Here is a 14,330-nt window from a genome sequence, read left to right as displayed (position 1 = left end):
TCTGGAGGCTTTCCGTAGCAATGGAAGGAGTCAATCAGCCAAGACAGATGAGGCTGGCTGTGGTGGGCACAGGAAGTCCATGGTACCTCAACCCCTCCTCTCAAACTTCTGACTGAGGTGCCTCATTTCAGGCATGGGGGGCAGCTCAGGCCTGGCAAAGGAAGTGTTGAGCAGAACCACCGAAGACATGAGGGAAGGGTATAGGAGTCAAGGCTCCTACACACTCTTGTGAAGAAGGGGTCTGGAAGGATTTATCATTCTCTGAGCCTCCAGGGCTCCTGTGCTGGCAAGAAGACAGAGGACCTGCTTTGCATGCACGCTGAGGGGAGAAACCTGCCATCCTGCCTCCAACTCTGCCACTTGTGTGAATGTGGTGCGTATGACCCACATTTGGGCTCCTTGGGGGCTGGGATGGGCCTAATCCACCCTTATGCAGATCCTGAAAAGGGTGGGTCCCAGAACAGGTGTTATTTGGCAGTGGGCTTAAATTCAAACGCAATCGCCTACTCAGAAGTGGCTCAGACTTTGACTTTCCTGCCTGCCTGTCCTACATTCTTCCTCTGTTGTCAAGGCCACTCCATAGCTTCAGGATTGGAGGCCGAGTCTGGTTAGGAGCCCGAGACAGGATGACTGCTAAACTGGGCAGATGCAGATGGCAGAATAGCCACCTCTTAGGGTTTGTCATGTCCTCTGTGGCTGCAGGGGCTCTTCTGGTCCTCCGGAATGTAATGTGAGGGGTGCACTATGGTTCCTAGACTTCCCAAGACATCTCCGTGGACCAGGTTCTGTCCACGTGCTCCTCTGACTCACCCGTCTCTGTGAGCCCTGCGAGCATCACAGAGGTTTTTTTCCACTGCCGCCTCCTGCAGAGTCCTCCTCTTCTTGGTAACTTAATTAGCTCTCTGTTTCCCAAACAGGGAAGCGTGACTCAGCGCTGTTGCAGCATCTATATTTGTCCCTTGCCCCCACCCCAGGTGCCCGGTAGCCTAATCCTTGGAGAAATTAGATCATGAGGTTAGGAAGGTATTTGAAGGTGTCCAGAACCTTGTTCTGGCCACATCCAGGAAGCTCTACTTGGCTCCCCAGAGGTCTGTCCCAGAAGACCTGAGGCCCCTCCCCTCCCTCACTGTCCCTCCTCCTGACTCCAGGAGGGACCTCTATAGTTTGTGGAAGTTAGAAAACAAAAACAAAGTCACCATCATTCTATCATCCTCTTGGACACTGGAGTTGAAAGGCTCCAGCTGAGTGTATGGGCAACCGTAACTCCTCCCACAAGCTTTAGCACCGGGCAGCTGGGGCCCTGTGGCCACATCCTGCATCTCCATGGCCTGGCCTGAGCCCTGATACTAAGGGCTTCCCTCATCTCTGTTTATCATTCCCTTGGTTTGCCAGGCCTGGCTGCCCTCCCTCCCCCACTCACCCGCCCTAGAGGATGTGCTAGGCTCACTGAGGAATGCCCAGAAGGGCCCTGGGAACCCTGCTTGGCCTTGCTGAGCTCCTGGATTCAGCAGGGAAGCAAAATGCACCAGAACAGCAGGTGGTGTCTAGGGTGACCAGGTAACAGGTTGTTAAAGGACCAGACCTTTCCGAAGCCCTTGGCTTAGTTAAGCACACACATAATAGTCCTTTCACCCGGATGGGAAATGGCTCTGTTGAGACCAGGTTGCTTTTTGTGAGGAACCCAATACAGAAGTCTGAGCTGCTCTGTGTGCGTGTGTGTGTGTGTGTGTGTGTGTGTGTGTGTGTGTGTGTATTCCTTATCTCTGCATATACCCACTTATCTTCCTCATCCTTGTTCTCCCAGGGTGGATGGGGGTGGGGGTGCTGCACGCAGGCAGGGACCTCAGCTCCATTGCAGTTGACAGGGTCCCTATAGCCCCATGGTTCATGTGAGACACTTTGTCCTGAAGCCCAAGGTAGGGCAATACGTTTACCCCGGCGCCATGCCTTCCTCCTGTCTAGCTCAGGGCCATCCGGTCTCTCTTTAAATCCCTCTGTCCTAAAGGTCAGCACAGACATCTCCTTCTCCCTCCTTCTCTTCTCTACTTCTGTCCATCTGGCAGTTTAATCCTTTCCTCTTGGCACGACCACATCAACGGAGTGGCTGGCCTAGACAGTCACCTGGCCCCGGACCATCACCACTCCAAAGTTGTAAGCGAACCACATCAGCCAAGGCTCCTTGGCATGGAAGGCGTCCTGCTCACAGATCCCAGGGCAACGGCATGGTTTCTTTGAGTGCTGCTGTTCCAGTCCAGCCTCTGACCATCCCACTGCCTTATCTTTGAATTAATTTACTTCGTGCGTGACGCTACTGTCAAGGTTCACGTGGAGTCATCACAATGAGTCAGCTCTCGGATGTCCTCTTGGCTGAGCTGTGAGCTCTGAAGGCCATGTGTGCCTCCCTCAGGTTCAGGTCTTCACCTGGTACATCATCCCAGCCACGATTGGGTCAAAGAACAGCAAGGGCCTCTGGATACTGGTCACCTGGCTGAGACTCCGGGTGCTTTAATTCTGTGCACCTGCACCGGGAGACTGGAGTGCGGCGCTGTATCATCCCTGGCCGCGAAGCGTAATTAGAGATGTAGGATAAATGACGTGTTAACACAGCCGATTACCCGCTGCCTCTCCTGCTGTCATTAGCAGCCAAGTGACATGGCCAGATGCTCCTAAATGGGCTACTGAGGCAGTGATGGAGGACACAGCAGTCTGGGGCCCAGCGGAGGTCAGGGCTGTCCAAGCCTGCTTGCTTCTCGCTTGCAGCTACGCCACCCCTCCCCAATCTCCCCACTTCTGCCTCCCGCCTCAAGGACAGGCTTGATTCAGAACCGAGGCAGTCCCTGATCTGCTGCCCATCATAGGAGCCTGGCCTTCCCACTTGGAGGTTGAGCCCGTGACCCTCAGTCCACCCAGAGTCTAGCCCCCCCGGGTGAGTGTTCCCTGGAAGTCTATGAGCTGAGAGGGAAGGCTGTGGGAGCAGCCAGCAGCGGGTGAGCATGTAACCGCCCCGCACACACATACTGGCTCGTGTGAAGGGACACAATCTTCACTCTCAGGACAGATCGGAGGCTAATGGTAATGATGCGGCTCAATGAGACTCACCTAGACGATGTCCATTCCTGAAGGGATTAAGAGGAGGCCTGCTGAGGATGACATCTTCTGAATAGACATTGTGAGCTCTCTGCTGGGTGTCCCATACACGTTCCCTGCAGCCCTGCAGTCCTTGAGGGAGCCTCTCCATCTGGGTATCGGAGACTGCGGCTCAGAGAGCGTGAGTCCCCTGCCCAAGGTCGCACAGCCTTGTAGCTGGCCTCTTCTGCTCAAACTAGCATTTCCTGCTATAATCTAAGAGGTATAGAGAGGTAAGGTTTTCATTTTTAAACGGAGGGTGGCGGGGATGAGTCTTCACCAGTTCCTACTTCCAGGGAACCTGCTTCTCAGTCAGGCTGGGGCTGCTGGATCTGCTGTCGTCAGTTACATGTGTAAAGAACCGCCCTTTCCTAGGGAGACCCAGGAGCTTGGAAACCTGTGTATCACATAGAACAGAGCGGAGACGTCAAGAACAGGAGACCCGGGCCATTAACCTCTGACATTTACCCTCAAAAATCAGAAAAACGCAGCCTGCCAGTCACACCATGGGGCTACAAAATGGGGGCGGGCCGGCTTTCTCAAACAGGAAGTGAATCTCACAGCACAGCACAGGCAGAATCTATGCCCCTTGTGGCAGAATCCAGAGATGGGGAAACTGTTCTGAAGTTAGGGGGAGCCCATGTAGCTGTCCTAGAGCTGTGACAACATGGCTCCATCCTCTCTCTGCCTTTGCTTCTCAGGAAACCGCATCACTTCCCTTGTTTGTCCCCACCGCCCAGCAGCCTGGAGACATTTAGGCCGTAAGTCAAGCGTTTTATATCCAGAAAGAGAGAAGGCGGCTTCCCTGGACTCATCGCTCTGATTTATAAAGTCAGCGGATTCTGCGAAGCTCGAGGTGGCCAGTGTTTTATGTTGCCCTTTTATATGCACAATCCATTTTACGACTTGTTTAAGAAAGAGACAGGAAAATGCATGCCTTTCCTGTGTAGAAAATCGGCAGGCCCAGCGTCTCCAATCAATAAAATCACATTCTGCTGACTTTGAGCAGGAAGCCGAAATGGCTGTGCTGGGGTTGGGGGTGGGGGCGTACTCCAGCTGTGGGCGGGGCAGCTGCAGGGTTCTTGGCTTTGATGTTGATTTATTGAAAAAACAAACAAACAAGCAAATGGATCTGTCTCTGTGCGCAGAAGGTGCAGGCAGGGTGGGGCTCACACTCCTGGAGAGAACCTGGGGAACAGACCAAGTTTGCCAGTGCCATGAGTTACCGCCAGGGGAGGAAACAGTGGGCAGAGGCTGTGAACCCCAGATTTACATACTGTAGGGTTTGTGGTTTGTGGGGAGGTGGGAGGGCACCCACCCTGTCATGTATGTGTGCACTTTACAAATTTTCTCTTTGCAGTCTGTATTTCTCCTGTCTTCTGGTCATTCTATACCCCACTGATAGTTTTTATTACCGGAAGGGGTCAGGTGTATGCATACCCATATGTGTAGACATGTCTGAGACATAATCAAATTCCTTCTTCACAGGCCCCATGTACCTAGGGCATGTGGCATTGGGCACGAAGTGTGGCACAGCTCGACTCTGAGTCCTGAGGGAGTTGGGACAGGTGTGTTGAAGACGCAGCCCTGAGTTGGACTCTGAGGCCCTGAGCTAACCCCAGCCACCAAGAACTCAATGGGTAGAACAAAGCAGAGAGGGGGGGGGGTCCAGGCCTGGCTGGGTCTGCTTCTGCCTCTCCACCCTTCCTGGCAGACTGTAAACCTCACCAAGAGGGATAACTTCCACCTACCTCTTGGCCCCCTGAACTGGGGCCACCACTGGCCTTCGGAGATGGGATTTAGGCTTTGGCGGCTGCTTCCTGTCTCTGGCCATGGTAGCTGCTCTGACCTTTCCCTTTCAGGACTATGGAACCCCAGATTGGAGTTGCTGCAGCCACACACAGCACAGCAGGCCAACTATCTGCGACTTGGCTACAGCCTTGAAGCCAGCCAAGGGTCCTGATACCCTACCCTCCCTGGAAATTGCTTCTGTCCCTGAACTCATGGTCCTTCTGTGTTCTGCTGTGGAGATCCTCAAGCTAACACTGCTGTTCTCCCAAACGCCCTGCCTCTACCTGCCCCCAGACCTGGCCCCCCATTTCCCTGACTTTTTGGGGATCCTCCCCTCAGCCTGCATCTCCTTCACTTGTCAGTGCAGAGATCCCACTGTGGCTTCCAAGCCCCTCACAGTTCCCCAAATCCTTCTCGGGCCCCTCCCTTGCCCTTCCTCAAAGGCTTTGTGTTTCCTTCCAAGTTTTTGGGATCCTTCTTACATACGTGGTCTTAGCTACTCAGGCTGCTGTATTCACTTGACCTCAAGCCTGTGTTTGGACCACATTCTCATCTTGATCCCACTTCCCTCTCCTTTTCTGCCTTCCATGGATGTCCATGGCTTACCCTGGTCTCTCTGCTGACTGCCCAGTGCTCCCGGACATGTCCCCTCCTCCCTGCTCCTCATCTGACACCGACTTTCACTCATGTTTCTCTGGGAGCTTAAGGCACCCACCCTCTGCACACACGTTCCCTCCCTTGGGTGCCAGACATAGCATCCCCAAGGCAGACTGAGGCTACCTTTCCTTTACACGTCTCTGGCTATTTCTGTCTCTTTCCCCTCTCTTACCACCAAGTTCTTTGTCCCTTCTTTGGACTCAGCCTCTGTACTATCCACTGTGTAAGCATTTGGGGGAGGGGGGACTCAGTTCTCCTGGAACCCTGGGACCCATCAGTTTTGGCGGGGCGGGTAGACATCAGCAGCCATGCCAGGAAAGCCCACAGAGCAGTGCAGGAGCACTGCGTGGAGAAACTCAGCTTAGGAGCACTGCTTTTGAAACAACCAGTTGCATCTAATCAAATAATGGTTCCTGTAACTCACAGCTAATTTGTTTCCAGGATCAACCTTACGCGCTTGCTCCGGTTGGGATCTGTTTGCTGTCTCTTGGTGTCTGCACACGTCGCCTCAGCTCCTCATCCTGCTTTGCCTGCTCTGAATAATTCACACATACCAAATTGCTTCTCACTCCTGCTGCTGAAGCTGGTGAGAGAGCTGAGCGGGGTGGGTTGCGACCGACCGGCTGGTCGATCGGCCGGCCGGGAGATGGCTTTCTTCTGCCTTCCTTGACCAGGGGCTTTGGGCCATCTGAAGCTAGAGCAGAAGGCAAGAGGTTTGGGAGCCATGGGGAGCTTCTGTGCTTTCTTTGCCTTGACCCAAATGTTCTGTTCCCAAAGGCAGAGAGGACGCATACAAGGAATCCAGCCTTGTCTGTGGCACTGGCTTCTCAGGAGGTTAGGGATGCAACATTGCAAGTCTGAGGTCAGCCTGGTTACATATGAGTTCAAAGGCAACCTGAACAGCTCAGGGACACCCAGTCTCAAACTAGAGAGAAATGAGCTGGGGACATGATCTGCAGTACAGCAAGCAGAGCCCCTCGGCAGCCCCTGGTGCGCGTGGCAGGTCTCAGGAGACGGCAAGAGCCACAACCTCAGCATCTTGTGCCTCAAGGGAGGACAAGCTATTCCTGACTCCCCTCAAGTCGAGCACACAATTCGTGTCTCCTACAGTTCTGGAAATGTCTGTTAAGCTGTAATGAAGAATGGAAGGTTCTGGAAGCCAAGTGTGAACTCCTGTTGGATTTCAGTCTTCCCGGTGGGAAGCAGCAGTCCCCTTCTTCTTTTGTGGTAACCAGTGGCCGCCCCCCTCCATTCGTCCTCCTTATCAGTGCTTTCCCTTTGTCAGCCTGGGCCCCACGTTATTAAATGGGCCATTCCAGATCATCCCGGATCATTCTGGATCATTCCGGAGCAAATTCACTCCTCAGCTTTCCATTCTGATACAAGTGGGGGAAATCTCCCAGCCGCCCAGTATGCCCGGCTGGATGTGAACAGTCCGTCCTATGACCAGGGTGCCCTGGGCAGAATCATAACGGTCTGCTACCAGAGTGATGCCCCTGTATGGTGGTGTTTGGTGTTTATGTGAAGCTGACCTTACCTGGACATGGCCCTAAAGCAAGCAGGTGGTGCAGAGCACGTGCCAGGCATCCTTCCAGGAAAGACATAACAATGGTGGTGGGACGTGTGTGGAAAAGCACAGTCCTCACGGGTGCCCGTCTCACCTGTAGCCCCAGTCCTTCCTGTGATGGAACATGTACTCGAGTAACAAGTTGACTGTACGAGTCCCTCCCCCATGCCAGGTATACCATGGGCCCTGGGAGAGCTGAGGACCAGGAGGGAATTTCTGACTTCTGCTGGGCCAGTATCAACATCTGTAGGGGTCCAGGCACATCCAACAACCATCAGGTGATTGATAGGCAGTGTGCTGTGCTCCCTGACACTGGTGTTTGCCTGAAGACTGGGAGCGAGGGATCTGACAGCTGAGTTTTCCTTTCCCTCCACAGTAGGGCCATTGCTTTCTCACAGAGGGAGATTTGTCCATCAGGACAGCTGAGTGAGTCTCTAAAAGCGGGGGAATGCTTATCAATGGAGAAGTGCCATGCATTGTGATTAGCAAAGAGGATAGGACCAGCAGCTGGCCAGGCCATCCTTCCCCAATCCCCCTTCATCGGGCATTAGAACCTACTCTGAGTAGGTTCTATCTACTCCTGCCATTCCCACCCTGTTCCTGGAGACCCCCAAGAGGCATCCGTCCCAAGGGGACAGCCTCTGAGTTATCATTGGCCAAAGGGTTGGTCCAAGTACTCCTTAGGAGGGTCTCTGAGTGCGACCTCACAAGTCTTACTGAACAGATTGCACCCTGGGGCTCAGACAGATCAGTGTGCAACTGGGGCTGTGTTTGGTTCTACAAGCACCCTCCACCCAAGTCAGTGCCCCAGACCTGCATCTCTGTGGTGATCCTTTCTGCTTTCTTCATGGAAAGAGGTTCTCTGAGATATCTGCACTGGTGAGGAGTTGCAGGGTGTGTTTGTGTGTGTGTGTGTGTGTGTGTGTGTGTGTGTGTGTGTGTGTTCAGGAGTGTGAGGAGGGAGGGTAAAGACCATTAGGCAACGTACCCTCCGTTCGTAGGACTGACAAGGACAAGAAGAGGCTGCCTAGGTGTCTCTTGTTAGACCAGACTTTTATAGAAGTGAGCGGTCTTCATAGCAAATGCTGTCCAAACTGCCTCCCTCTGTCTCCCCAGGGTAGTCAGGGCCAGTGCATCTAGGGGTTCCCTGAAGACAGGGCCCATTCTGGCCCCAGCCTCCCTCAGCTGACATAGATGGACGGCTTCCCAGAAAGGAAGGGATAGCGAGAAGGGGCGCCCACACAAGAGCCCGGCTGCAGTGAAAGGAAGGCCAGGCGGAACGGCGGTAGCCTTTAATTGAATCTCTCCTCTCCTGGTCCTTCCTGAGGTAGCTCCTGAGGTAGCTTCCTGAGGATGATCCTACGCAGCTGCTGTTTGTCTCCTTTATTATGGCTTTGCCACAGCCAATTTAACAGACCGGGCGAGACAAACAGTCTAGAGCTGCTAGCAGACCCATCCGGCTAATTAGAGGGGTGGCTTTAGGGCAGGAGGCAGTGGGAGAGGAGGCACCTGTGTCCGTTGTTACACTGAACTGTGCATTTACGGCCTCTTGCTGGTCGTGTGGGCCTCGGATGTCGCAGGTTTCCTGAAGGCGACTAAGGCCCTCGTTGGGGATGAGCGCAGGGGTCGTCCAGGGATCACACAAAATTCAATCATCGAAAATGAGACTACCTATGACTTGTGCCCAGGACATCACTCTTGATGACCTTATTTTCCAGGTTTTGGTGGGAAGAACAAGATAAATAAGGAAGTCTCTTCATGTTTCCAGTCTGCTGGGTTCTTCTGGGCCCTGTGGGCTTAACTCAAGAGTGGAAAACAGGCCTGGACTGGGGCCGGGCCTGGGGAAACAGCCTTAGTCCTCCAGGACTCCCAACATGGGCCAATTAGCAGGCAGTTGCTGTGTGACAGTGCAGCTGGTGTCTCCGGCTCGAGCCAAGGCTGGCGTCAGGGGACTTGGGTCCCTCCTTGAGTATGTTCCAAATTAGCTGTTCAAAGTGGAACAGGCGTTAAATGGTCTCTCTGTGCCTCTGTGTCTCTACTGGCAACGTAAGGACACCCATGTCTCAGCAACAGAGCAAAGCACCCACATTAGTTAGTGGGGGGCATGTGAAGGAGCTGACCATGAAGGGGTGACTATGACACAACTCTTCAGGAGATCGTCCGTTCAGGCTGTGTGCTGCCATGATACCTGGTGGAGAGGTTTCAGCTTTGCAGCTCACTCTCCTGAGAGGGTGGCTACTGGAATGGATCTAGAGGTCTCTCAGGGCCCCTCCCATGAGGCCAACATTGGTATTCCTGGTGTTGGGTGAGGAGTAGGGCCAGCAGGCAGGAGGACATTTGGGTGACTTCCTCCACCCGTGTAGTGGTTTGAATATGTTTGGCTCAGGGAAGTGACACTATTAGGATGTGTGGCCTTGTTGGAATAGGTGTGGCCTTGTTGGAGGAAGTGTGTTGCTGTGGGCTTTCACTTTAAGACCCTCGTCCTAGATACCTGGAAGCCAGTCTTCTCCTAGCAGCCTTCAGATGAAGATGTAGGACTCTCAGCTCCTCCTGCACCATGCCTGCCTGGACACTGCCATGCTCCTGCCTTGATGATAATGGACTGAACCTCTGAACCTGTAAGCCAGCCCCAGTTAAATGTTGTCCTTATGAGAGTTGCCTTGGTCATGGTGTCTGTTCACAGCAGTAAAACCCAAACTAAGACAACCAGTGTTTCACTTCCCCTAGCCACAACCACACAGGATCAGGTTAGACTGGAAGTCCCTGAAGTCCTGGCAAGTGAAGGGTAGGAGAGTGATGCCCTGGAAGGAGATGGGTGTCTAGAGGCAGGGGGGCAGAGTGACCACTCCGTTGCTGGGAAAATACAGACCTGGAGGGAGCAAGGCCAAGTTCTATGGCTCACTTGTTAAAACGTGTGGGCTCTGCTTCTGGCTTTTTATGGGGGAGAGAGAGAGAGGAGAGAGGGAGGGAAGGAAGAAAGGAGGGAGGGAGGGAAGGAGGGAGAGAGAGAGAGAGAGAGAGAGAGAGAGAGAGAGAGAGAGAGAGAGACAACAGGATAAAAAGGAGTGAAGAAAGACCTCCCCCACATGCCCACATGCCTGTCCCTCTCTGCAATGGCAGAGGAGATAGGAGATGCCCAGCTCTTGGCTCCATGTTCCTTGATCTTGACTCCTTCCAACGCCCTTCTCAGTGCCAGGTCATGGTGACTCACAGGCTCCCGGAGCTAGAGGACAAACCCAGAACCTTTCTGGGTGACGGCTCTTGTACCTTCTACTGCCTGCGGTGGATGAATAAGCAGGTCGTGACTCACCTACAGAGCTCTCTCCTGTGTGGGGCCCAGAGGCTCTTTGGTGGCTTTCCTTGCCACCTGTCAGTCTGCTTATGGCTTTTGCTCTATCACCTCGTGTCCACTTCTCAAAGAGAGGTGATACAACCACACACAGGCAAGGAAGATCCTGAGAGGTTGCATAGAAGAGAACTCAGCTTGTCTTTGAAGCCCTGTCTCAGGAACTTGACACTTGGATCCCTGGAAGCATAGAAAACAGGACATACTATGTGCAACTCGGATGCTCAAAGCATAAAAGAAACCATAATTCCGAGCACGGTGGAGAAACCCTATAGCAGGAGCTAGGAAGATGGGCTGCTAAGGTACTGCCTGCAAACATAAAGACCCGGATTCCGATCCTCCCAGTACTAACAGAAAAGCCATGCAAAGTGGTATATACCTGTCATCTCAGCCTGGGGACAGAAATAGATTCTGAGATTTGAAGCCCAACCAAACCTTATTGGTGAAATCCTGTCTGAAAAATAATGTGTGGGGTCGCTGAGATGGCTCCTAAGACTGATGATGTAATTAATTATATACGGTGGAAGGAGAGAACTGATTCCAGAATGCTGTGGGCTTCTGCCTGCATGCTGTATATGACATGCACACAGGCAAGTGCATGTGCATGCATTCAGGCATGCCTATGTGGACACCGGCTTGCCTGCATGGACATGCACACTCCGAATAAAATTAAATTTAAAAAGAAGAAGAGTGTCTGAGAAAGAAGCCTGATGTTGGCCTCTGGCCTCATATATACATTTGTTCACAGGTGCACATACATACACAAATATGTACACATGCAATACATACATACAGCACACATGCACAACACATACAACATATGCATACAGCACATACATAAAACACATACATATAACACACACATCCAACACATGCATACAGCACACACACATACAGCACATACATATACAACACATGCATACAGCACACACACATACAACACATGCATACAGCACACACACAACAATACAACACATGCATATAGCATGCACACACACAACACATACAACACATGCATATAGCATGCACACACACAACACATACAACACATGCATATAGCATGCACACACACAACACATACAACACATGCATACAGCACGCATGCACACACACACACACACACACACACACACACACACAGGTGAATAGTTTTGCATCCTTAAAAAACACTTGAGAACAAGAACAATCTTCCCAACCTTCCCAGGGCTGACTGTAGATTTGTATGCTGCGCTCAGAATTATCAGTCATTATTTTTATGCTTGAGCATCTGAATTGCACACAGTCTGTCTTGTTTTCCCTATTCCCAGGTTATGAGGACCCAGGAATCCTCTGTGATATGAAGGCCCCTGTGCAGTGTTACGACCATCAGTGCTTTAGAGATTCCACAATGAAGCAGGAGTCACTCCTTAAGAAACACATATGAGACGTGAACATATGCAATACATACAACCAATCGCCTGATGATATGCTTAATCCTCTGCCCAGGCGAGCGCCTAGTCCGTCCCTTTCCAAGCCTGGTGGGAGGACCATGCTTCCCACACCACTTCCATGAGCTCCAAGATGGCTCACTGAAGCCAGAATCTGCCTTTTCAGCTCAGGGATAGAGCATGGGTGTGGAGAAGAGGTCCTATACATCAGGCCCCTGTAACTTCCTCTGGATCCAGGCCTGGTGACCCCAGCAGAGTGGGAGGAAAGCTGCAGACAGGATACTTGGTGGCTAGACACAGACTTGCTATGGAATCTCTACAGGGGTAGAGATTGGGGAAATGACTTGCCTATCTTTGAACAGAACCCAGAGTTTCATGCTCGGATCTCTGAGCTTCTCAAAGAACTGCAGGATTTTGATTCCAGGCCAAACTTTTAATAAAGAAAATTCATCCACAGACGCTCGGCTATTGGCTGATATATCCAGTTATTGGAATCCGGGAGATTTAGTGGCAAGGGGTTGTTTTATTTGCTCTCTAGATGAAGCCATTTTTTCTTAGGTATTTAATCTCCTAGAAGTATATTTTCCCTAGCAAATACACTGTCGGGGACAGCAAATCCATGTGGCCTCATCATGTCCTTATTTTGTCTTCTGGTGACTCACGAATGGGCATTTGCTTACTTCTGATTTTTTCTAACTGTGTCATTAAGGAGAAATTACACAGAAATCAGCCTACAGTTTCTCTCCGTGATCACAGCTCCAGTCTGATGATATGCATACAAGACTCCATCAAACCGGGGATGGGGCAGAGGCCTCACAACTTGAGCGATTGCTTCATTGAAACTTGGGCTTTTAGATGAGCAATCACCCAAAGTGTCTCGTGGGGGTGGGGTTCCACATACTGCCTCACCCCAAGATCATTTGTGACCATCCAAGTATGAAAGTGGTCTTTCCCAATGTGGCTGGGCGGGACACGTCCAATGTGTTCCACTGGGACACATCCTCTCTGAAAGAAAGAAAGAAAGAAAGAAAGAAAGAAAGAAAGAAAGAAAGAAAGAAAGAAAGAAAGAAAGAAAGAAAGAAAGAAAGAAAGGAAAAGAAAAGAAAGGAAGGAAGAATGTTCACCTCTGAACATTTTAATTGGAAGCTCCTCCAGTCTGTGGCCTTAGCCATGACTTGCTCAGGGAGACTTGCAGTTAACTATAATTAAGGATTAGCTTTCCCCAGACCACCCCTCTCCTCTCCTTACACCCTGTCACCTGAGGTGAATGGATTCTTCGAACTTCTTGGCAGAACAGAAGGCAAGAGATTTCTTCTTCTTTTTGTTTTTTTTTCCTCCTCATATTCATTCTCTCTCTCTCTCTCTCTCTCTCTCTCTCTCTCTCTCTCTCTCTCTCTCTCTCTCTCTCTCTCTCTCTCTCTCCAACCCCGCCTGGCTCCTTTGGTTGGCATTTGGAGGCTCACCTATTTTGGATACTTGAACCACTTCTCTCAGATCCCAGATTATGTTGGGTGAAATTGGTCACTGGAGGCCGGAAGGAGGTGGGAGGAAGATTCTCTAGCAGGTGTGGAGGAAGGTGTGCCTCTAAGATGTTTGTGTAGTGACAGGAGGGTTCTGAGACCAGAATGGTCAGGGGCATGTTAGGGTCCTGTGCCTGGTGATCACGGTGAGAGAGGACCAAGCAGGCCCTGTCTCTTTCAGAAAGCTGTTCACCCTGCAGCTTTGAGCTTTGTTACACTCAGCCGAGAACAGCTATGAGAGTGGCCGAAACAAAATCATGAACGTACTCCAAACATTAAGAAATATTTTTGAAATTTCTTCTTGTATCTTGAACCTTGTAGCTAATGTGTCAAAATGGCAACCAGATAGGCCATCGATATCAGTAGCCCACTGAGGAAGGGGACGGGGATCCAGGTTGTGGTCTCTGGAGCAGCAGTGCCTGGGAACTCCATGCCAGGACTGACTGATCTGTGCTCAGCACCCTTCGACAGGTCTCTCAGACCTGTTCCCACCAATGTCCTGTGGCTCTAACTATTGTCAAGGGCCAGTTAATAAGAGTGCCTAGTGTGCCCAAGCTGGACACAGTCCCTAAATGTCCACAGCTACTTTGTCCCTAGTTGCTCACCATGGCAGTGAGCGCAGCTCTGTTGTCCGTCCTTAGACATCCTCAGACTCCCAGTTCTTCAGCACACTGCATATTATGAGTATCAGCTTGTCCTGAGCGCCATCAATGTCTCTCTCAGGGACTAACCAGCTGCTGTCTCAGAACATGGATGGGAAAGTGGGAGACTAGTTTGCACACTGATTAGGGAACACATACCCCGACCCATGTCTCCACTGTCCACTCTGAGTGGGGTGACAGATGCCCAACTGTGGAGGTGAGGTGAGAGGAGATAGCTATCACACAGAACCCACA

This window comes from Rattus norvegicus, chromosome 3 (assembly GCF_021556685.1).
Source record: "Rattus norvegicus strain SHRSP/BbbUtx chromosome 3, alternate assembly SHRSP_T2T, whole genome shotgun sequence".
Classification (NCBI taxonomy): Eukaryota; Metazoa; Chordata; class Mammalia; order Rodentia; family Muridae; genus Rattus; species Rattus norvegicus.
The sequence above is the reverse complement of the archived record's forward strand: the minus strand, read 5'-3'. Positions refer to the sequence as shown.